Source organism: Melanerpes formicivorus, unplaced genomic scaffold (genome assembly GCF_026170545.1).
Source record: "Melanerpes formicivorus ecotype bairdi unplaced genomic scaffold, bMelFor1.0.p_v2 SCAF_12, whole genome shotgun sequence".
NCBI classification, from domain to species: Eukaryota; Metazoa; Chordata; class Aves; order Piciformes; family Picidae; genus Melanerpes; species Melanerpes formicivorus.
Genome location: NW_027142364.1, coordinates 5,517,040 through 5,543,625, shown reverse-complemented (window position 1 = coordinate 5,543,625; position 26,586 = coordinate 5,517,040). Strand labels below are relative to the sequence as shown.

The window sequence follows — 26,586 nt, the reverse complement described above, 5'->3', positions numbered from 1 at the left end:
TATCAAGCTTGTTTAGGCCTTCATGGGTTTGGGATTTGTTGTTGTTTTTTGTTTTGCTAATTATATTAGGTTTGGGGTTTTGTTTTAGGTTTTTTATTTGGTTTTGGGTTTTTTTTTTAAGGCATTTTCTACTGTGAATTTCATAGCATAACCTTCCATGAAGCCTAGAAGGGGAGGAAAAAAAACCCCAACACTCCATGATAAAATTTTAAAGTGAAATGTTTTCAGAAGCCAGGGGCGGTAATGATGGGGGGAAGCAATGTGAAATTTCTTTTGACAAGAAGATGATAAAAGACACGACTGAAGAGACTTATGCATACTTAGGGAGGAAAAGCCTAAACTGATATACCCAAGAGCTGAGTTGGGATGAGTCATTCACTCTTTATTTGCAGTGAAAAGCTTCTTAAATGATTTTAACATTTATCCATTAAATTTTTCTCCTTGATCTATAATTCAATGTACTATATCAGCTCTGGGAAGGTTAGGACTCACATTTATTTTAATGTGGATCACCAGGTATCACACAGTACCACAGTATCACCGAGGTTGGAAGAGACCTCAAAGATCATCGAGTCCAACCTGTCACCATAGACCTCATGACTAGACCATGGCCTCACCTCGATAATCTCAGCACTGGGTGGGGGGGGTTTAGTCAGGACTGACCTTCTATGGAGAAAAGGCTCATGCCAAGGCAGTTCTGGAGGAATATATTTAAAGTAATGATTTCTGATGCTGAGTCACAGTGTTGTCACAGCACTATTAATAATAAACTGAGAGAACATTTGTCTTGCCATATGGGATGAGACTAAATAGTCCAATGTCTGCCTCTGATATGAGATGGCATTATATAATGTTATTGCATGAGGCATATACATTTCTGCTTGTCTCCTATCCCTCCTTAAATGTACAAGATAGACTTTAACTACCTGAAAACACCTAGTGTTGTTAGAGAGTTGTCTTGATTTCTTTTGAAAGCTGTGGCTACAGTTACTTGTAAGGAATTTTAGTTGAGATTCAGTGTTCATATTCAGAAGGAAAATGTCTTTAATTTGATTAAATTAATTTGATTTTAAGTTAAATCACTTTGGAAGTCAGGTGAAGAAAATTTTGATTGGGGCATTTGTAATTCTTAATACACATGTCTGAATACTGATTTAGTGGAATTTAGTAAAACCACTTCAGAAATTCATTCACATTAATCCTTTCCCTCCCATACTGACAAACTTTGAGAGCACTCCTTGCACATTATATGGCATTATTAACGGGTTAGTTACCAAAAATTCTGAAGAATTTTGGCACTGATCCTGAATTTTGTGTACAAACACAGATGAAAATATTTGCCTGCGTGCTAATGAATCTTCACTGGAGTTCAGCAGTTGCATTTACCTCTGTTTCAATGCATTCAGCTGCAATGCACTAAACTGCAGTGGGGATGGCATGCAGCTCTTTGACAAAAGTCTCTCTATACCTCTGTGTTAAGATTTCCAACCATGCAAGACTTAATTTGGTAGACCAGAGAAGAGCATGAAGCTAACCTCCTACAATGGGCTTTTTAAGGCAGCTGGAAGAAAGTCCTATTTTCGCTCACCCACACAGGACCAGCCTAAGCCAGTGCTGGCCCTGAGCAAACTGCTGTGCTCAGCAGCACTTGGCAACCTGTAGCACACATCTGCCTGGGTTTAAATCAGTTTTCAGTTCTCCCCCGAAGCACAGTTACTTCAATTTTTCTATTTAGGCTGTGTTTCCTATTAAGGGCTCTGCAGTACATCATCCTGAGTTTATTGTCTCCAGTAACGTTTTATATAGGAGAAAACAGGATTCCTGTGGGTTTTTTATGTCATCTGAGTTTGTCATCCTCATCAACAGGTATGATTACCTTGCTTCTCACCTCCTCTCATGTTTCTATCCTTTGTGTCGCCTTCTTCATTGTGCCACCTTTCCCTCAAGGAAGACTTACACTTTCCTTTTTCTACTAAACTTTCTAAAATTGCCCTCCTCAGTAATAAACTGGTGCCAATTATATCTCATAAAATTCCACTCCCAAGTAATTTGGCAGCTGTTTTTGAAATAAGATTGTATAAGGATTAACAAAGTCAACTATCTGTAAATAATCGAGATGACTTAACTAATGGGGCAGATGTAAGGCAATACAGTGACTCAAGCAAATACTTAAAATGGAAAAGGAGTGGAGTAGAGCTGGTTTCTTTATGGATCAGATAAAAATTCTTAAACAGTTATGCTGGTAAATTGAAAGACCCCATATTTATTCTTATGCTGAGATAAAATATGGGAGACAGATTTTAAGATGAGAGGTGGTTGTACTTTAAACTATAACTCTCTTCTTTTTGTTAATATTGTAGGTATCTTTTCATCTCTTTAGTTGAAGACTATAGAATCCCACTATTGCCAACCATGAATAAAGCCAGCTTCCCTGTTCACCTGGACACTGTACTGGGAAAATCCATTGAAACAGGAAAAACTGAATTAGGATTTTATGATGTTTGAGAAAGCTGGAGACCTGAGACAAAGCATTCACTTTTTTTTCCATCTCTGTGAATAAGCACAAGATGCATCTTGGGACAAGCCTGCATTTACTTCAGTGAAATGTGGATTAAAATGAATGTGAATAGGACATGGAAAATATCTTCATTTCTAATCCTGCTGCTGTCTCATTAAGGAGAGACAACATCCTGCTTCTAAGTGAGAAATTATTCTTTTTCTGTTGCAGAAGGAAGAACCTCAGGCTGACTGAATGAAATTTTCCTTATAAGAGTACTTCAGTGCTAATGACAATAACAATAAGGAAACCAGCAATTCAATACCAGAGGATGCTGCTGAGGAAGCATTGACATAAGGGCAGGTAATTAGTACTGCTGCTTCTATTAAAACTAGTGGGAAAGAACCCAGAACGTAGTCATTGGAGCAAAGGGATCTTTAAATTGCAAAGAAATCTTATTTGCACCGTGAATCTGGCTGAACTAAGATAATCAATATGATGGGTAAATTCTATTAACAAAACAAAAACCCCAAAAAACCCTGATTGAATAATTAAAGTATAGCAAGGAACAGTAAATATTTCGAGGAAGGAGACAAAGATGGCAGAGCCTGAGCTGGTCAGTTAAGTGGAGTTACTGTTTAGCTTTTTTCTGTCTCTCTAAAATAATCATAGAATCAGTCAGGGTTGGAAGGGACCACAAGGATCATCTAATTCCAACCCCCCTCCCATAGGCAGGGACACCTCACACTAGAACAGGCTGGCCAGAGCCTCATCCAGCCTGATCTTAAACACCTCCAGGGCTGGGGCCTCAACCACCTCCCTGGACAACCCATTCCAGGGCTTCACCACACTTATGGTGAAGAACTTCTTCCTCACGTCCAGTCTGAGTCTCCCCACCTCCAGCTTCATTCCGTTCCCCCTAGTCCTATCACTACCTGATATCCTAAGAAGTCCCTCCCCAGCCTTCTTGTAAGCCCCCTTCAGATACTGGAAGGCCACAATGAGGTCACTTCAGAGCCTTTTTTTCTCCAGACTGAACAGCCCCAACTCTTTCAGTCTGCCCTCATAGGCGAGGTGCTCCAGCCCTCTGATCATCCTCATGGCCCTAAGCAAAGATGTAAAACTGCGCATCACTTCTAGTGGTACAGAACCTTTCGCTATTGCCCAAATGAGATGGGATATATGTGCAGGAAATTGGAGAAGAAAAATGAAGCTGTTTGAACACCATAAAGAATTTTAGTCAGCTGAAGTTCGAAGAAAGTTTCAGGTCAGGCTTGAAGATCTTTGATGAATAATTGTAGTAGAAAAGAGACCTCAGTGGACACAATTTTCTTTCTGATGTAGCACCAGTGAAGCCCAGCAAGTTAGAACAGTAGTGAGCTTGGCACAGATTCTCCAATAAATATATACGGAATTAGCCAACTGGTGGCTAGTTTTACAAATTCCAAGTAGCCTTTTCATTAACACCATGGTGGTGTTGGTGTTTTGGCTTTTTTTCCCTCCTACCTTTGCTAGTAATAGAATAATTTTTTTTTCTTTCAACTGTGACTGATGTTATTTGACTTAATGGAAAATGTTAAACTTCCTTTCACATCAGGAATGGGCTGTTTTTTTATACAGTGCCTAGAATCAATGGGTTCTTGATCTTGATTGGAGCCTTTCATGACTTCATATAAATTGAACTATTTTTCTTGCTTATACCTTTGCCCTTGTGTCAGGTTTGGGCACAGTGGTCTGCATGCTGGGCAGTAGAAGGAGGAGTGAATGAGAATTAGCCTGTTGGGTAAAAAGATAGATTCCCCCCCCCCCCCCCAACAGCATTATCTACTTTAGGGGAAAAAAAAGCACTATTTGATTAAATCTGGAGTTTTCTATTATTTGTTTTCCCTTGCTGCAATCAAATAAAAAGCAGAGTTTAATTTTGTGTCAATATGAAAATTAATTACCATAAATTGTAAACCCACTTTCTTTTTTGAGAGTGCTGATTCCTTGTTATTTCCCTTCTAAATGGAAATGGGGGGGGGGGGGGGAAGTATAATGCAATATTTATGCCACAGTATCTGATTAACTGGTTTATATTTATAAAGCTGATTTCAGGTTTTAATGTAATTCAGACAGGAGAATGCTTCTGTGTTAAGGCTGTTTAAGAAATTGGATCGAGCATGCCAATGCACTCAGTCTGGGTTTTCTGGCCTGAATATCTCATTTTTTTAATGTGACCTCTTCCCATTATTTCATGTTATTTTTCTCAGTTTAGTAGCATACTTCAGTGAATTTTTCCTTGGCTAAGGAAATAGCTGTGCAAAACACACATCTGAGGTGACAGCTGCTTCTGACCTTCATGCATATTATATTATAGAGCCGGTCAACTTAGAGCTCTGGCATATTGGAAATTTAGCCCTTGACATTGTACCTGTACTGAGATGAGAACACATGGAAATTGAAGGGCTTTTCAAAGCATCACATAAATAGCTGGCACAACAAGGCTGATCCTTTATAGTCACTTGGGTACTGGATAATGTCATAGGAGGTCAGATGTATTTCCTGATGCAATGTGAAGTGCATCGAGTTACAGCAGGGATCAGGGATTAATGAGGCCCTCTAAGAGCTCAGTTTTTCATGGACTCTTTTATTCAAAAAGGGAGTTAGTTGCTAGTTTTCAGAGATAGAAATATGAGATCCATTAATTGAGATATCTACTATGTGCAGCTGTTTTGGGATATGAGTTAGCTGTATTAAGAGCTTTCATAAACCAGTTTGGAGATCACCAAGTCCAACCTATCATCCAACACTATCTAATCAACTAAACCATGGCACCAAATGACTCATCCAGTCTCTTCCTAAACACCTCCAGTGATGGTGACTCCACCACCTCCCTGGGCAGCACATTCCAATGGCAAATCACTCTTTCTGTGAAGAACTTCTTCCTAACATCCAGTCTAAATCTCCCCTGCTGCAGCTTGAGACTGTGTCCTCTTGTTCTGTTACAGGTTGCCTGAGAGAAGAGACCAACCCCACCTGTCTACAACCTCCCTTCAGGTAGTTGCAGACAGCAACCCCAGCTCCCTCAGCCTCTCCTCACAGGGCTTAGATTTGAAACCCTCACCAGGCAGAAGGGAGGTAGGAGCTGATCAAGTAAACTTCATATTAAATAGCTCAGAGGCAGGACAGGAAATCATAAATATGAATTATGACATCAGAATAATTTCTAATTGATTGCAATTTGCAGCAGAGCAGGGGAATACAGGTGGGGTCTAACATCTGGCATAGAGACTTGTAGCACTGACTCAGGGCTCTTTGTTCCACAGAATGAATCCAAATCACAGTTCCAGGTACCCTGATAAGTCACTTAGATTATTAGTTCTGTAAATGTGGATGTTTCTGTCATCAAGGAGATGGATTAGTGTGAGAACTTTGGACATTTTCCTTTCAAGTCCAGCTTAAGGCTGAGTATAGCTCTTCTTGTCTGGTACAGAGAGAAAATGGCTTTTTTTAGTCTCTAAAATCACACTTCCTACACCTAAAATGGCAAAATCATCCACCTCAAAGGCTGCTGAGGGGATTAACATTTGTGGAGAACTGACACAGATCAGGCACAAAACTGCGCAGTTGTTTAGTGTATCGCTATTAGAGGAAAACTGATAAATCTTCCAAAATGAAGAATGTGCATTTTTAGGCTGTAGTATATAGGGTCTGCTGTAGCCTCCTCCTTCCACCTGTAGCTGTACATGCTCCCTTGCCCTCACTTCTGCTGCTGTTTTATTCTATGATAGGACTTGTTCATTCATTATAAAGCTGGACCATGTAGTAGCTGTGAACATGAATGTATTCTCATATTCTCATAGAGCCTTAGAGAATGAGAATTAGCTGTCATTATTTTTATCAAACTCTGATGTCTCTGAATCAAATCAAATGTAAATCAAATGTTTCAACCATGCCAGGGCAGGTTCTCATGTGCTGGCTATACAAGTACACCTAGATATCTGTATGGATGAACCTTTATTCCAATGGCAGCTGTTTACATGTGATTGTGTTTTGCTCCTCAGGCAGAGAATAAAGGAAAGTTGAGCCTCAAATTACTTCTGCTAAAGATGTCAGAAGACAGACAGAAACCATCTGTTACAAAGCAGGTTCTGCTCCCCATAGGCACTAAAATAAAGGTTTCCTTTGGCTCACTGCTTTTAGGCTCCCCAGGGTTTCTGTTTAGGGCTGCCCTTTTGTTCATCTTCTGAGAGTGTCTTTGATTCCAGTAAGAGTAATCGTGTTAGATATATATATATATTCTCTCTTTAATTAGCTTCTCTCTCTTTTCAGGAATGAAGTTAGATACTACATCATTTTCCTAGACCAGTTTTTGGAGTCTCTTATTTTGTTTAACATTTATGTGATACAACTAATACAACATCTCCTGTTGGATAATTTATTTCCTCTCTGGCATAGAAAGCCATTAGCCTTAACTATTTATTCAGTAACATTTTTGTCCCATTTAATGGTGTCCAATCCATCTCTGGGAACAGCAGCATGAATGCTAACCAGGCTTTAGCAAGTTTTTCCTAAAGGACCAGTTCATATTTTATATAAAATAAAAATGGTGAAATATCATATATTTTCCAACAGCAATGCAGAGTTATTCATTGCCTATTCAAGAACAGGCATTTGTCACAGCCTTGAGTGCTGTAATTTTGCCAGTCTAACTGCCCAAGCTTACAGTGGTAGGGCATCATTATTCTTCTTCCTTATTGTGAGTTAAACACAACTGAATTGGGATCAGGGCAGAGGCAGCAATAGATTGGCAAGGATGTCTCTGCCTCTAATTCACTGGAGTTGTGTGAGCTTCGTGGACTGCACAAGACCCAGACTATACCAAATCATGGCAGTCAGCCTCAGTAGGACACAAACTTTTCATGGCAAGCTTAACATATCTGCTTGGTAGATAATTAATAGACAGAGAAGCCAGATTGTGGTAAAAAGTTGCACCTCTTTACATACTGAACTGAGTCAGCAATGGGCACTCAGTGCTTATGATGTTCCATATCAGAAAGACTGTAAAATAAACACACCATACAAACAGGTGCAGCAGGAGGCTGGAGCTGCTTTTGCTGTTGGCTGAGCTGCTGAAAGCTGACAGGGGGCTGGGGAAGACAGTGTAGAAAGCTGGTTGGTGCAGTGAGTGGTAGACAAGGATCAGCCTCATTTTTCAAGACATCTGCCATGTTGGCGTTGTAGGTACCCTGCCTTCCTGGTGTATGCCATTATGAAATATGTAACAGATGTGAGCTCCTGCCTCACCCCCTAAATGTTGCTTCCAGCAGTCTCTACCTCATCTCTTTTCCTGGCTCATGTCAGCAATCCCTTGCTGACCTCACATCTCTTTTCCTTGGCTCATGTCAGCAGCCCTTTCTAACCTCACAGACCTGCCACTTCTCATGTGCAAGTCCTTACCACTCCAGTGCCAATCACTGTCCATGACCTCTGTCCATCTTTCCACCTTACGAACTCCCTCAATATATTGAAGGTGTAAATATCTTTGTTGCATTATTTTTTATAGCTCTAATTTTTCCCTCCTCTGTATTATATCTGTTAACTTTATGAGTGCCCTAACTTCTGCAAAGCATTTTGGCATCTAGAATGTGTGAATGTATGGTCTTTCAGTAACATTGGAATTACAATTGGAACGATTTCTGAAGATCACAAAAGAGGGAAGGTAGGTGGGGAAGGTGTAAGGGTAGACTTCCGAACACTCTCCTGGGGTTGCTGTAGGCACTGGTGTGATGTTGAGAATGTTTCTCTGAGCATCCATTGAGCATCAATGCCCATCCCATGTAAGGGCACAATGAGAGTTATCTCTTCCAAGTGGGAGATTTTGATGAGGCAGAGGAGGCAGCTGTCTGAGTTTGTATTTTTAAGTGCTTACAACAGTGCAAACTGAAGCCTGGAGGCTTTTCTCCCCCTCTTTAATATGTAATTACTGCTTCTATAGCATAATGGAATGTGTTGCAAAAATGAAACAATGCCATGCAATGGTAAGTGTAATAATTTTTAGTCTTTCTTCTGTAAATCACTTCAAAGTTCTGAGATCTATCATCTGCAAGAAATATAATCTGAGATGTTAGTTCACTTACCAAAAATTTTTAGGCAACAGATGATTCCTAGGAAGCATCTAAATTACAAACACTATAATCAATGCAAATCTGACATTAAAATCTGTTTTCAGTCAACATTCCTAGTAATAAAGACTCAAGTTTTTACACAGGGCAATGAAATGGTCCTGAAAAGATTCAATGAACAATCTCTAGACACCACTGTATTATTATTTTTCAACTAGTAATTTAGGAACAGTAGAGCCTCACCACTGGAGAACAGTACTATCACCGCCTTATCATCAGATACCATGAGGTTAGTAACATTGTTTTATAAGGATTAAGTTTAGATAGCCATTTGCTGCTTTTTGTGTACTGACAGTATTCCAGTTAAAGGTGCTGCATTGACAAATCTCATTGTTGTAGCTTCCAGGATGCCACACTATGTTAGGCATTGGAATGGGCTGCCCAGGGAGGTGGTGGAGTCACCATCCCAGGAGGTGTTCAAGAGGAGATTGGATGTGGCACTTGGTGTCATGGTCTAGTAGTCATGAGGTGTTGGGTGACAGGTTGGACTTGATGATCTTTGAGCTGTCTTCTAACTTCATTGATTCTATGATTCTATGGAGGGATATAGAATATAATAGAATAGAATTAACCAGGTTGGAAAAGATCTTTGAGGTTGAGTCCAACCTATCATCCAACGCTATCTAATCAACTAAACCATGGCACCAAGCACCCCATCCAGCCTCTTCTTAAACACCTCCAGTGATGGTGACTCCACCACTTCCCTGGGCAACACATTCTAACGGCCAATCACTCTCTCTATGAAGAATTTCTTCCTAACATCCAGCCTAAACCTCCCATGGCGCAGTTGAGACTATGTCCACTTGTTCTGGTGCTGGCCGCCTGGGAGAAGACCAACCCCCACCTGTCTACAGCCTCCCTTCAGGTAGTTGTAGAGAGCAATAAGGTCTCCCCTGAGCCTCCTCTTCTCCAGGCTAAGCAACTCCAGCTCCCTCAGCCTCTCCTCATAGGGCTTGTGCTCCAAAACCCTCCCCAGCTTTGCTGCCCTTTTCTGGACATGTTCCAGCAACTCAACATCTTTCCTAAACTGAGGAGCCCAGGCCTGTCACTCCATTCTTGGTTGTAGCAGAGAGAAGAGTTTCTTCAGCATCATTCTCTGAAAGCTATAGTGTTGTATCAGCTGCTTGCAGCAATAGAGTATCAGATGGGGCAAACTAAACAGCAGGTTAACATGAATTTGTGCTCTTCTCAACATCTTTAGTGTTTTTACAGATGCTGGTTGTTTTTTTCCCCACAGCTCAGCTGCTGGTTTCAAGTATTGACTGACATCAGCTCAATCTGGAAAGTCTCTCAGTGGTCTTAATATCATAATGCTGATAACCCTCTGCTAGCAGCCTTATTACTATCCTTAAGTATGGGAAACTGCTAGTTTTCTAACAGAAATAAAGTGGACTCTTTTTTTTTGGTTATCTGTTCGTCTCAAGTAGACCAATGTGAAGCTGCTGAAAGAGAAACCCGAAACCAGAATGTTTGCAGTGAAATTTCCCCTTCTTCCCCATTCTGCTCCAGAGGTGTGTCTCCTGGACTAAGAATGTCTAGGTAGAAATGTGAACATAATTGATTTTCTGGTTTGGCCACTGAACTGAAAAATGAAAATTTGTTCAGCTTGGTTCAATATGACTTTTTTTTCCCCCTTCTTTATTTTTTTCTCTCCCCAGCTGGCTGTGGTGTTTTTCTCCCTCTGTATAAGTTAAGGAAGCAAAATCTATCTAGTGGTTACCTACCCCATAAGAAGCCATCTTAGTGCAGTAACGTTCTAGTTTATGACTCTTCTGCACACCTAGTGTTAAAATGCCTGTTTCAAATTTGAGATCTCTTGTCTGGTTTATTGCTGTGGATCCTTCTCCCCTCTGACTTACTTTTTTTTCGTCGATTCTCAAAAATGAAAATGTCTTGCAGCATCCTGTCTTCCTTGAATTAAAGTCAATAGCCACTTTTTCTGACATCAAAGATCACACTTTCCATCAGATTATTTCATTCAAGCTGCCTCCTCTGACCGCTCCAGCTTTTCCCCTGTGCTTATTGATCACTGTTTAATTCTGTTGGGTTTTTTTTTCATGTCGCACTAAAAGAGAGTTCAGTGAAGCAGCCCTAATTCAGTGTCCCTCTATAACATATCCCCCTGTTTCTGGTGTTTCTTGGGGTTCTTGATCAGCTAATACAGCATTTTCTTTCATTAGAAGAATGCTAAATGCTGTGAGTTAAGTCTGGAAGACTAAGCTCTCTAAGTGAATTGCTGAAAATCACAAATGTCTTTAGGACAGAGATGAAACAATGAGGTTAAAATTAAGCAGCTGCCTAAATGTTAGCCTCTGCATGTGTGCATTTTTGGCTCTCTGGACAGTATTTTTAGCACTTGGGAAGGGACGTCCATAGTCTATGTCATGAATAAAGATTTGTGTTGCATAAATCCTTTTTTTAAAGCTGACAATATGGACAGATGCTGAGAAAGACTTCTCTGAATCATCTATAAAATAGAAAATTATAAACTTGTTATATGACAGTATGAAAATGTAACTTCTGTCTATTTCTGATGAGAAACTAAATCTGAATTGTTTCTTTTCTACCTGATGCATAATTCAGCTAGATTAAAGGAAAACCCTCAGCATTATAACTTGCTAGACAGTAGATGAACCTATTGCTTTCACTGGTGAGAGACACTATTAGTGGATAACTTGTGAAAAAAGGAGTTTGTTGGGCTGATCAAACAGGGCTAATTTTGGACACTTGCACTTTCAACTTCAGTGATTTCTGTTCTTTGATTGTGAAACTAGTCTTGCAAGTAATGGAGAGTTTCTGTGCTGCAAGTCCTGTAGATGGCAATGTTACACTGGTATAAAAACAAGTAAGAAAGATGTTAACTCAAGATATAGTCTCTGAAACTGCTGCAGAGGTAAATATCTGTTAAACACATCATTAGTAGTAAAATGTGAGCCTGATTGGATCAGTATGTTTTGTTCTTACATAGACTTACTGCTTGCTAGGTGTTTTTACAGCAATTTTGTATATGGGTCAACAAAAGTCAATTTTCTCCAGTTCTTACCTGGTTTAAACAGGTGCCATTCATATGAAGGGTTTCATCATCATCTAGGAGAGCTGTCACTGTTCCAGTTAAAACCATGGCATCCTGACAGACCAGTTCTGATCACCTGCTGGCAATAATAGTGAGCCTTTTTCCCAGTGTTATCTTACTTCATAGACATAATTTATTCCATTCATTTGCTTTTTCTAAATGTCTTGTTGAATTTCATTTTGCTTGGTAGAGAGTTTCATAAGCCCCTTTGTACACATTTCAAGCTAGTCACATGATCAGACAATGTTAGGGGTTGAAAGAGACCTCCGAAGATCATCAAGTCCAACCCCTCTGCCAGAGCAGGAGTATGAAATCTAGTGCAGGTTGCACAGGAACCCATCCAGATGGCTCTTGAAAGTCTCCAGAGAAGCAGACTCCACAACCCCATTAGGGAGCTTATTCCAGTGCTCTGTGACCATCACAGTGAAGAAGTTCCTCCTCATGTTGAGGTAGAATCTCCTGTGTTGTAGTTTACATCCATTACCCCTTGTCCTATCACAGGGTGCAACTGAGCAGAGCATGTCCCTTCCCTCTTGACACCCATCCCACAGATATTTATAAACATTTATTAAATTCCCTCTCCGTCTTCTCTTCTCCAGACTAAAAAGTATTCAAGTATCTGTACATAAATGTCTGAATTTTCAGTTAAACTTTTCAGAAACTGAAAGCAGAGCATACCTTTTAAGCATTCTGTGGTTTAGGAAAATATTTAGCTAGGTTACAGAGAGAAATGAATGAGTTGAGAATCCAATTTGTGCACCATGTGAGTTAAAAATCCAGTGGCAGAGCATACACTGCAAATATTCAAAGCACTGATCAGGACAAAAACTTCATGGTCAATCATTAGACAGAAATATACGTGAACAAGCCGTCTGTTCTGTACCTTCAAATATTGAACAGAGTGGCCAGAGAAGTCAACACAAAGAAATGTTGTAAACCAATTAATTGCTTGACAAAAACTGGCCCTAAATTAATAAAATAAATTATTCTCTTTGAAATGCTTATCCAGCTCAGCAAGCAGAGAACTGAAAATACAGTTCTTGAGGCCAGCTCTCAAAATGCTTCATATAAACAAGCCACTATGTTTCTGTAAGTATCATCACATCACAACTTCATTTACCATCCTAAGTAACACAGTTGTAGAATACAGGGGTTTATTTGGAGGTCTGAGTAACAGTCTGCAAATCACATAGAAGGATGTGACTTTCTTGTACTCTGTGTGTATGACTGTGCACAGAAAATGCTAAGCATTAATTCTGACTGTGAATTAAAGTTTTTCTGTGAAAATCTAGCCCACAGAATATATACACTGTGGTGAAACTTCTACTGCAGCTGGGAATCCCTTGTCTTAAGTGACCTTTGCAAGTATCCCTAGGGGTTCCACTGCAATTTTGTTTGACCTTTTGTTAAAAACCAAGCTCTTCTAGACAACTGATATTTGGCAGAGTAATTTCTTAAAGAGGGGATTCATTGGAAAAGATTTTTCTAAGGCACCAGCAGGAGCAAGGTGCTTGATAACCAACAGTAGCACACAGAGCTGGTTTATGTTGTGACTCAATACAAGCTGTACATTACTCATTGTTGTTTGGTTTTTTTGTTTTTTTTTTCTTGACAGACCAAATTCAGTCCGTTTAAGGCTCAGGAAGAGAAATGTAGCCACCATCTAAAGTAGGTGGATTAAAGAGTTGCACATTCTGAGCTGTGCTGTTCAGTCTGAGCTAAGAAACTCTGCAAGTATACCTGAAATGCAGGTGTAGACCATGTTTTCCTTCAGGGTTATGTGGATGGAACATTCTGCTGGAGAAAATGACAGTTTATTGAAGAGGTCAGCTTGTAAAGAGAAGGAAGAACTCCATCTTTTGCTGTCTTCTGGGTTGTTGGCTGGCATGACATGTATACAGAGGGAAATTGCATGTGCATGTGCATTTGGGAGAACGACGTTTGTAAAACTGCTCAGGCTTGCTTTGGAAACTGGTATTTTCTAGAAGTTTTGTTGTTGCTGGGTTTTGTTTTGTGTTTTGTTGTTTTTTTAATCTTCAGACCTAATTCCCTTCTAATGGTAATAACAAACACAACCCTAGGCTTTCTGGCAAGGCTGGTACTTTCGTCACTACAAATGACATACCTGGCACAACCACACTTCTTTTTTGGCACTGTGCATTTCCTTGGAGCATGCACCAAACATTCAGAGGTTCCTTCACTTTGCCAGCTTCCAGACCTATTCTCCTATGACAGTGTCAAGTTTTACATTTTTATTTCTCCAGTCACATTGATGACTTTACATGAGTAGCAACTGGAGGAAAATCAGACACTTCAGTTTGTTGTAGTCTGGATGATTTCTTGTGCTCATGGAAATATATTGCTGTTGGAAACACAGGACATTTCTGCTCAGGGTAATTCTAGTTTTCTTCCCCTTTTTGACTATATTCTGTAGCTTCCTAACCTCCAACAGAGTAACTCATTAAAAAATGAAGCTCCCTGCCAAACAACATTTTTCTGTGAAACAGTTTCTACCCTGTGATTTGGCTGTATGTAGGAGTACTGCTCTGCTGAAGGCAGACCCCACCACAGGGAAATCAGAAGGTTGAACATAACTCGTGGGGAAAGGGGCTGTTCCTGAGCAAAGGGATGGCTTTAGATGTTTTTATTTCAAGCTCAACTAAACTTGAAGTTTTTCTGATAGAAGATCTAAAACTGAGTTTGAGTGGGTTTGTTATTAATGATTTGAAACTATTATTGTGTTTTGTTTATCTACTAAAACTTTTCCATTTTCTGTGGTTCTCATAGCACTTCTGAGACTATAAATACATTTTGGGCCTAGCCAGAAAATGCGTGTCTTCCCTTCAGCTTTAGCTACCTGGCTTAGCAGTGAGCACCCAACAACCAACACCGCAATGGCTTTCCAAGCCTTGTTTCCAAGCCACAGCCTTATTTTACTGAACACTTATATTTTATACCACTCAAAATCCATTAGTCTTAGTGATGTACAAAAATATAAAGGAAGTGAGAAGCTAATTGGTCATAAGAATCGATATTATGTATTTATAATATGTCTCAAGGCTAATTGAAATAACAGGAAGTCTTTCCTTCATCTTCAGTGAGTTTTAACTCAGGAGATTACTGTAAAACCAGGTGAAAATGAGAAACTATCAGCCTCTTGAACCCCTCTGTGAATTTTGAAATAAATTTCTTATTTTCTTTTTAGAATAATTTTATTTATTTATCTCCTGGAGCTGAGCCACCAATCCAGGGAGCAAGTGATGAATTTAGTTTTCTATTTATGGATGGTCCTTTGAGATGAGATAATGCTTTCACACAGCTTATCAGTTGTTTTCTGAGTGTTTGTTTTTTTTTTCCCCCACTTATTTCACTCCTTTCCTGGTGAATGGCTTGTTGTGATTATTTCATAGTCAATATTTAACATGCAAGTCTTGTAGTTCCATTGTGATAAGTCACACAATGCTGCGACTGTCTCTGTATTTAATAAACATAACACAGGAGAAGAGTCTGAATCTGTCCCAGGGACTGTGGAAGTCTCAAGGAGAAACAGGAACTTAGAAAAGAGAAAGGAGCATTTAGAAAACATTGAATCTATTGTCTTGGTTTCACCACATAGGCCTTGCCTGAAGTATTGTACCTTGTGAAGTACTCGTGCATGTCCGTCTGTTGGGTCTTAACCTGGACCATTTAATTTCTGGAATGGTTCTGCATCAAGCTGTTTGGAACAGGGTATCCACGACCTTTCCTGAAGCTCTGCAGAACGTGCTGTTTACATATAGTTGACTGTATGAAGCCCAGTGCCCAGTCATGTTCCTAAATAGTTCTGGAAAAATTTGCCTTTCCTGTGTAAGTGAATACTGTTGTTGCCAAATGGCAACCATTAGACTATTTTAAGCTTTGCAAAGCTAGGATGGCTTGAATATTGCTATCATCCTTTCAATGAGAGCAGTATGGTGTCATAAAAATTAAATACGTCATTCCTAATTTGCTAGAGATGATTGAAGTATGCCTGTTCTGAAAGCACAAAGGTATTTTATTCTCGATTCTCATCCTCCCCAGAAATTAGGAAATGACCCTTGAATCACTGAGGATATTTGCAGCAATGGACCAGGCTGTAGGTGCTGAGTTCATTAAGACTCCTTGCCAAGCCATAGAAATCATTTCAGACCACAAGGTGACTTGAAAGCAGAAAATTGATATGATAAAATTAATTATATTAAGACATAATTTTATCATGTGCCCTTTGTAGAGAAATGCCAGACCTCTGCTTGTCATCAGAGGCAGCATCCAAGTATATGTTAAAAGGAGCATTTAATTACAACCTTGTTTAAGAAAAAGCTGCAGCTTAATTTTGGTGTCATTGTTAGCATGGGCAAAGGCCCACTGTGGTAGAAGTGTTACATCTGTAAGCACAGGACAATTTTTTCCTCTCTCAGGAATACTAAGTGTGTAATATAGTGATTGTGGTGACTTACTTATATTTTCCTACTTTTCTGCTTGAGGTCTGCAGCTAAATTTTAAAGGCATAGCCTAAAACTGCCACAGGGATGGAGGTGTGGAAGTACCTTCACTGAATCATCTACTCATTTCCAGTCTTCCTGAATTGGCAAACACAGCAGTGCTCTACAGGGGCAGACTCCTTCTCAGAAATGCTGAATAGAATAAAGAAAAAGAAAAAGACAAAACAGGTAATATTTTAAAACACATTGCCATGCCACCCATCATGTGATGTGATTTTGAGCACTGAACTAGAGGAATTATAATGATGATAGTTTTTAATTTGGTAAAAAAGAAAACAATTATCTTGGCAAATACACTTAGTTAAATGGATCAAAAATATGTTTCTTTCAAGCCAAGTCTTTGTGTTTACATGCTATGTAAAAGTACAATGGCAAATGTGATAATAATAGTGTGGAAGACTCCACTTCCCTGTATGGTACAACTGACTGAATACTCATTATATTCAAGCACATGTTCATTTGGCCTGGTGCTAAGCATTAGCATTGCTTAAAAAGAAGCATCATTTGTCTTAAAGAAGACATTAATTCTCTCCTACTATCATAAAAACACAATTCCATAAAATTCTAAATGCTAGTCTTGTTTGTACTTTTCACTGCTCTGTGGTTTGTGCAACATCTTCTTCCCTTTGTTTATTCCGATTGTGATGTCTCCAAGGGCTTATTTTTACCTTCTGTGTAAAAAACAAAAAGCCCCCAAACATTCCTTACGTACACACTGCTCACACTGCAGAAATATGAACCAAAATGGTGCTTCTCTTCAGAAGACACCTCAGTTACACAATTGTATGCTAAAGGCTCTCTTTCTACTTCCTCTCACAGATTTAGGACATAATGATGGACAAGAAGCTGGACATGAGCAGGCAATGTGAGCTTGCAGCCAATCACATCCTTGGCTGCATCCAAAGCATCGTCGCCAGCAGATGCAGAGAGGTGATTCTGCCTCTTTACTCTGCTGTGGTGAGGTCTCACCTGGAGTAGAATAAACCTTTATTATTATTAGAATAAACCAAACCAGGTTGGAAGAGACCTTCAAGATCATCGTGTCCAACCCATCAACCAATCCAACCCACCCAAACAGCTAATCCATGGCACCAAGCACCCCGTCAAGTCTCCTTCTGAACACCTTCAATGACGGCGACTCCACCACCTCCCCGGGCAACCCGTTCCATAGCGCAATCACTCTTTCTGTATAGAACTTCTTCCTAACATCCAACCTGAACCTCCCCTGGCGCAGCTTGAGACTGTGTCCTCTTGTTCTGGTACTGGGTGCCTGGGAGAAGAGACCATCATCAGCCTGTCTACAACCTCCCTTCAGGTAGTTGTAGAGAGTGATAAGGTCACCCCTAAGTCTCCTCTTCTCCAGGCTAAGCAGCCCCAGCTCCCTCAGCCTCTCCTCATAGGGCTTGTGTTCCAAACCCCTCACCAACTTTGTTGCTCTTCTCTGGACTCGTTCCAGCAAGTCAACATCCTTCCTAAACTGAGGGGCCCAGAACTGGACACAGTACTCGAGGTGTGGCCTAACCAGTGCAGTGTACAGGGGCAGAATGACCTCCCTGCTCCTGCTGTGAGTACTGTGACCAGGTCTGGAGCCCTCAGTACAGGAAGGACATGGACCTGATGGAGAGGGTCCACAAAAATGATACAGGAGTTGGAGCACCTCTGCTATAAGGACAGACTAGGGGAGCTGGGGTTGGTCAGCCTAAAGAAGAGGAGGCTCTGGGGAGACCTAATAACAACCTTCCAGTACCTGAAGGGGGCCTACAGGAAGGATGGAGAGAGACTGTTTACAAAGACCTGCAGTGATAGAATGAAGGGTAATGGCTTCAAACTAGAGAAGGGCAGATTTAGATTGGATGTTAGGAGCAGGTGAGGGTGATGGAACACTGGAACAGGTTACCAAGGGAGGTGGTTGGAGCCCCATCCCTGGAGAGATTTAAAGTGAGGCTTGACAGGGCTCTGGGCAACCTGACACAGTCTCAAGCTGTGCCAGGGGAAGTTTAGGCTCGAGGTGAGGAAAAAGTTCTTCACTGAGAGAGTCATTAGCCATTGGAATGGGCTGTCCAGGGAGGTGGTAGAGTCACCATCCCTGAAGGTGTTCAAAAAGGGATTGGACGTGGCACTTGGTGCCATGGTTTAGTTGTGAGGTCTGTGGTGATGGGTTGGACTTGCTGATCTTTGAGGTCTCTTCCAACCTTGGTGATTCTGAGATTCTGATCTAGTTGAGGATGCCCCTGCTGACTGCAGAGGGGGTTGGACTAGATGACCTTTGGAGGTCCGTTGTGACCCAGACCATTCTATGATTGAGTCTATGAAGACTGAACTACTGAACTTTTGCAAATCTGAGGCTTGATCTGATCTAGTCCTAAAACCCAAGGGCTTAAGTTGCTCTATGTGTATGCAAATGGCTACAAGTATGTATTAATATGTATCATTTTAGAAATGACAGGGGTATGCAACATCACGAATAACACCTGAACAGTGTGTAGGATAAACACTTCTCAGATGACCTTGGCTTTATTAATGTTTCAGCCTTTGAAAACCTTATTTCACAGCTTTGGCTTTTTGTTTTTTCTTTTGACTGCCTTTTCAGGAAAGAATATGCCTAAATTAATTTTAGATTTAGGTGTCTGGCTTTGCTTTTCCAAAGGATGGGGGGAGAGAATTTGAAGACAGTTAGCAGTGGTTATGGTCTCTAAAGGAAGTATGTGTATCTCCTAGATTAATTTTTGCAAATTATCTTGGGTCATATATTTGAAGACTGAATCTCATCTTTGTGCTTTCTTCCTGTAATTCTGAAAAGTCTTTTGAATGACTGAGCAGTTTGTTTTGAACAGCTGAACTTTTTTGATCAAGTTTACAGTTCTGTGTAATGTATTACTTTTACCTAAACCTTTCCAAAGTTTGTTTTTTAATCCAAGTCCACACTTTTATCAACAGCTAATTGAATTTGTAGAATTACAGTCATTTGAGATCTCAGACTACAAGTACCACAGACGGCTTTATGTGTGGTAGGCTTTATGTGAAACATTTGATGTTTTTGCTGCTTCTCCGATCGGCATCTCTGCCTGCTAATGCACCACCAGGCTTTCTCAGTTAAAAAGTAGTAATGGATTTTGTTTTTTTTTTTTATGTGGACATGGGGATTTGAATAATACTACTGGATTTATTTTAACAGCTACAGCATGGACTAAAGAACGTGAAGAGCACCAACCCCTTTAGCAACTTGGGGCATATGTACAAGATTTAGGCAACCCTGAAATCATTTCTGTGCACCTGCGCCTTTGTGAGCAAAACAATGCCGTGCCTGAAGGAGTGCATTCAAGTAATTAGAACAGACCTTGCAGTAAAAGTGTGTTTTGTCTCAGTAAGATGAAAGTGTTTTAATATTCTCCTAGTAATCCTGGAGAATTTGTGATTGTGGGCAGAGCCTGCTCTGTGTGAGACTGCTGAGGATTCAGGATCAATTCTCACATGCTTCATCCTTTTTCTTTCTGAACAAATGGTGTGAATAATTAATATATTGTAGACTGGAGGTCATAGATGGCTTACATCAAATAATTCTTGCAACAAACATAGTATCTTCTGATTCCTGAGTCTCTGCAAAGGGATAGCCGCTTCCTCATATAGCAATTCACTGAATCTTTTACACTTTTATCTTTTTGGGGTGGGTGTTTGTTACTGTTATTGGCATTGTATATCTTATAAGGCAAGGTGGGCAAATTGTCACTCTGTTGCTAATACTCCATAAGTTTCCTTACTGAGTTTGACACAATGACAGAATTGCTATCTGAAGTCAACTGTTGATTTTAGTAGATTACTGAAAGCAGGTTTTGTGATTTACTTGCCACGCACAACATATGGCAGGCTTAATAATAATACTGCAATACATTTATGTAATGACTATTGCTAAAATACATGTATTGGCAACTTGCACTGGTACCCACTCTATTCTCATCTCCCTGAATTAAAGTGGTTTCTTTCATTTGCAACACCTGGAGAGCTGTGAGAAGGACATTGTAAGAGCCCATCTGGGCAAGAGAGCAGCACAAATATAAATCATAGTGCTGAAGGGCCATATGTAGGAAGTAAAACTGGAGGAGCTTTTGGATATTTGGCCATATATTTTATAAAGATGCCCTTTTGCTTGCTTTGAAACAAGAATGTTGCTGGGTGAGGAAAAATGACATGTGGTTCAGAAATGTAGCTCTGAAAACCTTTTATTTGCTGTTTCACTCAGATGTTTCGTCTGCAGATGGTTTGAGCCTGCTATTAGGAAAAGGTAAGCACTGATTCCTATAGATAACTTTGAATACCTTTGGTAGAAATCTTCCTACTAGATAAAAAGTCATTTAATATCTCTTTAGTCTCTTGGCCCTCAGATTATTATGTCAGCTCCACACCAGCATGGTGAATGGCAGCTGCTTTCCATTGGTTTTGGTACTGGCAGTGTATCCTTCTGCCTGTCTTCCTTGGCTCCTCATTTCTCAGAATCTTCTTTGTATCCCCTGCAGCAAAAGCAACCATAATCTTTGGTCCTTAACTCAATGTTTGTTTTATTTTTTCCTGATAATTCTGGTTTGAATCCAAATTGACTAGTTAGGTTTTACATGCTAAATTCACATGGTTCACACCAGTCTTACATTTTTGCTTGGATTTTAATTTATTTCTTTTTGCCTTGGCTCCCTGGGATTTCAGCATGCTGTCTGGATAATGCTGGCAAATCTCTTGCTAAGTGTCTTTGGTTTTGTTTTTGGTTGGGTTTTTTTTCAATCCATTTCCAGTTCTGTCTTTTCCTGTTTTCCAGCTGGCAAACATTCTAGTCCTGGGTGAATACTGAAGACAGGCATGATTGTGTTTATGTGATTTTTCAAACACAGAATAATCTCAGAAATTACATTTCAAGCTCTCTGCTTCTGTGTGGAAAATGCTACACTTCAGCAAAGATCTGCAAGGAGGTATTAGTATAAGAAATGGAAGGTGTTTTGAAACAGTCAAAGCTTTATCAATACCTGAGTCCAAATAGCTACAGGAATAATTATCCATGTACCCAGCACAGCACTTGAAAGTATGGTAACTCGGGGAATTGTAAACTCTAGAAGAATAAAATTGGCAGAGAAACCTACTGTGAGAAAGAAAGAAGGAAAGAGAAAATTCTTTAAATGCCCAAAATAAATCCTGTCTAAACCCTGAGATATTCTTAACTTCCTGCTTTGAACTGCAGCTGTATCTTCCTGCTACACAGAAGAGAGGGTAATTTTTTCTTTTGGAAGAAAAAAAAAATAGTTTAAAAAGATCTCCCACACAAGCTTTTTAATTTTATAATCTGCCTCAGAATATCTTGCTTCCTCCTATAATTTTTCAGCTGATTAGAAGCTAGCCCATGTGTCCTCACCAGCAGACAGGATTTGTATTAATAGAAACAGCAGCAGATCCTGTTGTAATGAAGGAACACAGAGGTGCAGACATCTTTTTGAGGCCTTTTAATTGCTTTGAGAGCTGGAGGTGGGGGTTATTACTATATGTATATGCAAAAACTAAAGCCAAGGCAAATCACCACAAAACTAGTGCAGCCAATAAAATGCCACATCAATAGGTTGATTTTCTTTAGCTACATAATGACCAAAATTTCAATGCCAAGCCAAACCAACCCTTGTCTTCTGGTTTCTGTCCCCTGGACAGCCTCATCTCTAGTGCTCCATTCTTTTCATGGCTTGAACAGATGCTGAATGTAGACATGCTACTTTTGGAAATGCTTAAATAACAATTATAGCTCCACTGTTACTTTCAGATTATTTCAGGCTTTCTGAAGATGCAGTGAGTTCATTTTTCCTTTGCAATTGCCCATTCCTTAGTGCATAATTTTGTCAACATAGTGGTTTTTTTCCAGTTTCCCCAGACTTGCATCTTAAAAGGTACTAAGAAGCAAGTTGGTTTTTTTACACTGGACTCCTTTTGGATATCTTTTGAGCCAAGTGACTACTGGAAGCTGGGAGTAGTGGGTTTAGGAGACATATTCCTGATGTGTCTCTCCTAAACTAAGGATTTCTGTATCACCAGGACATTAAATCTTTCCTTTGTTCTACCTTGTGTATCAGCCAGGGTCTCATCTGTACGTCTTTAACTCAAAAACATAGCCAAAGTCCCAGGCAATTCTTGAATGTTGAAGCAGGCTATCACTAAATAAAGTGTCACAAGGGTTTATGAAATATATCACTTCAGACAGCCTACTTTAAGACTTACTGATTTTAACAGAGGATTTAGACAGTAACTTCCATTAGTTTTGGGCCTTCTACTTTTATATCACTGACTGCTTGGTTAGATTTCAAAGAGTTCTACCAGAAAATCAAAGCCTTTTTTGACTACCTCTATTTCTGGTGCTTTTAAAAGGGTAAGGTTCTGTGATTTTCTTGCTAGCTGGCTTCATAGGTCTTGATTTGGTAAATTGTCACATATTTCTTTACCTTTTTCTTACGACCCACTCCCCACCTTGCCCTCTTCCCCAGCTGGGTGAGCTCTGCAGTCACTACATTTCTAGGCATATCAAGACCAGTGGAATGTGAACACTATAGTGCTAAGAGCTTTTCCTGTGTAATCAACTGAGTTGGCTTGGGCACTATTAGCCATAGCAGTGCTGATTTCAGTGCAAGCCAGAAATCTAAATGTTTGCCCTGCTTTTCATAAGCGTTTTGAAGTCCAGACTAAGCATTTTTTTTTCCCTGTGACTATACTGCTCTCAGCTACTTAGCTGAAGGCTGAGACAGGTACAACTAGCCAGGCTTTAGTCTCAGCAAAAAGTGCTGTGTAAGCAAGACAGAGATTTGACTCTCAAAACGGTGCTCATGGATTTGCAGTTATGACATCTGACCACCCTCAGGATTAAATGCAAACCCAGTTACTTCTTTATTTTGCTGAAGTCCAAGTTCAGCAACCTCTAAATTACTTAGAAGATAGAGTTGAAAAATTCTCAGTGTTGTTTGGGAAGTTTTTCCACTCATTTAGCAATACCCTTTTGAAAGGGCTTGTTAGTAGACCTTGAACAACAATGACAAACAAGATGACACTTACCATCTTAACTATTCCTGAAGTACATGCCTATTTGTTTCTTAACTGTTGTCACTTTGGAATCCCACATTACTCTGCTGCTTTCCACATGTCCAGAGAACGTATCTGGTGAGTGTCCAGCCTCAGAATGAGCAATGACAAGGTGTTTGGCATCAACAAAATGTGGAACTCAGCAGAGACAGTCATATTTGCAAAGCAGGTTCACCAGCCAATGAAAGAAAGTTTGAGCAGAGGAAAGAACGGTAACCACCCCCCACCCCCCAGATATTCATCCTTTTTGTTGGCTTCTAGGCATGTCTGGAGTAATCAAAAGGAAATTAAATTTCAAGTTGACAGTTTCCCTTTAAAATGCCTTAAATGCCCTGTGCACCAGTGCTGAATACGAATAGCAATAGCAATATCTACTAATAGGTCTCTGTAACAACAATTGCTTACTGGTTTATGCTTATGGCTTATCACAAAACCATTGAGGAGGACTTGTGGTAAAAATGGTGAAGTTTGTATAATTGCAGCTAGAGGCCAAGCTTTTCTTCAGGGTCTGCTACACCATCAAACTCTGCAGAAGTGAAAATATAATGATGTAATTCCCATGACTTGTTCTAGGGGGCTGGGTGATCTTGGTTGACCCAGCAAGACACTCACTTTGGCAAGCAGAAGAGCTTTGAATCAGAGCTCCTTGTGACTGATAAAGGGTTGCCACTGGCCTGTGCTGCAGTGATTTTTTTTGTCCCAGTCATGTATCTTCAGTGGGATGTGATAATGCAAATTGCAATTTAATATTTTAACTCCTCTTTTGGTCTGTTATCTGCAGTTATATTTGTGCAAGTGTTCCAGTGTAGTAACATGGGAAATTAGCATGGTGACAAAACAGCAAACATCCCTTATTGCTACCTTGTGCCATGGGATTTCAAGTAAACTGGAACTCTTTACAGTTTAGGAGAGCTGCCAGTCCCCCTGAAATTACCATTTTAATTGGATTGATCATAAACACATTGCTCTGGCTATAATACCAGACTGAGAAGATTAAATCTATTTAGCCATAGTTTGGGGAAAGGGTGACCTTTCAGCCAGTTTTGTTATAGCTGAAAGGTTACTGACTTTTTTTTTTGACTAGAGCTTGATGTATGGAAATGTGCTGTGAAATTGTGGTATTAGAAACAGTACTTTTGCTGAAATATGCAAATGCAGTAGATAAATGTACATTTTTCTCTCATTCTCACTTTTATCATCAAGTCATATTGATCTAAAATGGTACTTTATTTTAAATATATCAGTTTGGAATTGTATTAGTACTGGGGAAGATACAAGTGGTCAATACACGCACAGCAAATCAACTTACTCTTGGAGGAATAAAAGTGCCATGTATTAAAATAGCAAATATCTTCTGGCCTTAAAATTTCCATAACCAATTCTTTTTTCCCCCTAAACTCTTCTGTCTTAAAGTTGCCAGCAGCCTAAACATTATGTAAGACCTTTTTGTCCTGCCAGTATGCCTAGCTCTTTTTACAGTGCTCTTTGCTGCCTGTGGTCTTCATCAGCTCAAGCACAACCAGGAGCTCAAGCTGTTTCCTTCAGCCTAATTAACCCTAGACCGCTACAAGCATACTTGGTGTCACATTTGCAACTTTTTCTTCTTTTGTTATTTAAATGAATAACCTGATTTCAGCATTTTCTTCATATTTCTCTCTGATAACATGGTACTAGACATTGTAATAGCTTGCTTTCACATCTTTTCTCTTTTGTGGTTGACCTGTTGTGGGAAGAATTCTCTACTTTTAACTTGCCATTTTAATAAGTTTAAACCAGTAGTTTTTTGCCTGGGTGGAAAACGCTCATAGTTAAAATGTAGAATGAAATTCTGACATCTCTTTTCACCATCCTTATAAGTACAAACCCAGTAGAAGCTTAAGTAATTGACAACAGAGAAACTAAATAGAGCTTTTCTACCTGACTTGAAAGCTTTCTTAGGTTTGTTGATTTAGCAGCTAAGCCAGCAAACAAGATGTAATAATTTGGCAGTTCCAGACTAGATTTCTTTTTACTTCCATAACTAGCAATCCTGTATTTTGTACCTTCCCACTGAACATGAGCCAGCACTGTGCCCAGGTGGCCAAGAAAGCCAATGGCAGCCTGGCCTGTATCAGGAACAGTGCAGCCAGCAGGAGCAGGAAGGTCATTGTGCCCCTGTATTCAACACTGGTTAAGCCACACCTTGAGTCCTGTGTCCAGTTCTGGGCCCCTGCAGTTTAGGAAAGATGTTGACTTGCTGGAAGGTGTCCAGAGAAGGGCAACAAAGCTGGGGAGGGGTTTGGAGAAGAAGCCCTATGAGGAGAGGCTGAGGGAGCTGGGGTTGCTTAGCCTGCAGAGGAGGAGGCTCAGGGCAGACCTTATTGCTCTCTACAACTACCTGAAGGGAGGTGGGGGTTGGTCTCTTCTCTCAGGCAACCAGCACCAGAACAAGAGGACACAGTCTCAAGCTACACTGGGGGTGGTTTAGACTGGTTGTTAGGAAGAAATTCTTCATAGAGAAAGTGATTGCCCATTGGAATGTGCTGCCCAGGAGTCTCCATCACGGGACGTGTTTAGGAAGAGACTTGATGGGGTGCTTGGTGCCATGGTTTAGTTTAGATAGTGTTGGATAATAGGTTGGACTCTACGATCTCAAAGGTCTTTTCCAATCTGGTCTGGTCTGGTCTGGTCTATTCTATTCTATTCTATTCTATTCTATTCTATTCTATTCTATTCTATTCTATTCTATTCCCCCTCCCCCTCCTTTTTCTTTCTTAATTTAAAAATCTTTATGATAAAAATACAGCTGTTCAGAGATTTTTTTGTATTGGCAGAGGTGCTTTAAGAGGAATGAAACATGCACAAAAATACCTAGGCTCTTCAAATTCAAGTATTGCATTGCCTCTCTTATTACATTCTCTTTCTTCTAAAATACAATGCAAGTCAGCAATACTTCCTTGACATTGAAGTTTCGACCATAAGTTGGACTGTATGGGCACCATAATGGTGATTGATCATGTGCTGCAGCAAGCTTTCTTCTTGGACTGGAGTTCAGATGTACCAAGATTAAATAGAACCCTCTTTTTCTCAACAAAACATAGTGTAGACATCTGGGAAAGAATAGTGAAGTGTAAGGCATGCTGGTTGTTTTGCTCCTCAAATATTTCTTCTGCTTTTGTGTATGCCAGTGAGAGGTTTCAGAACTGTGTGGTGACTTTATGGATGAACAGGAGGGAAACTCTCCTTCTGGGCCCAAAG

At 40.0% G+C, this 26,586-nt stretch overlaps 2 long non-coding RNA genes across 3 annotated transcripts in view; both read left to right on the top strand.

Moving 5' to 3' along the window:
* The first annotated feature begins 1,359 nt into the window (after positions 1-1,359).
* LOC137444403 (uncharacterized) overlaps positions 1,360-26,586 on the top strand; it is a 78,118-nt gene continuing 52,891 nt past the window's right edge. The window contains exon 1 of one of the 2 annotated variants that reach the window (XR_010988146.1): positions 1,360-2,860. This is a non-coding gene — a long non-coding RNA (uncharacterized lncRNA). Of the gene's footprint in view, positions 2,861-20,108; positions 20,537-26,586 lie in introns of those variants that run through there. The other variant, XR_010988148.1, reaches the window with a different exon arrangement.
* Positions 13,490-17,160, top strand: LOC137444405 (uncharacterized). The gene is made up of 3 exons (XR_010988151.1): positions 13,490-13,562; positions 16,248-16,425; positions 17,077-17,160. It is a non-coding gene; the product is annotated as an uncharacterized lncRNA (long non-coding RNA).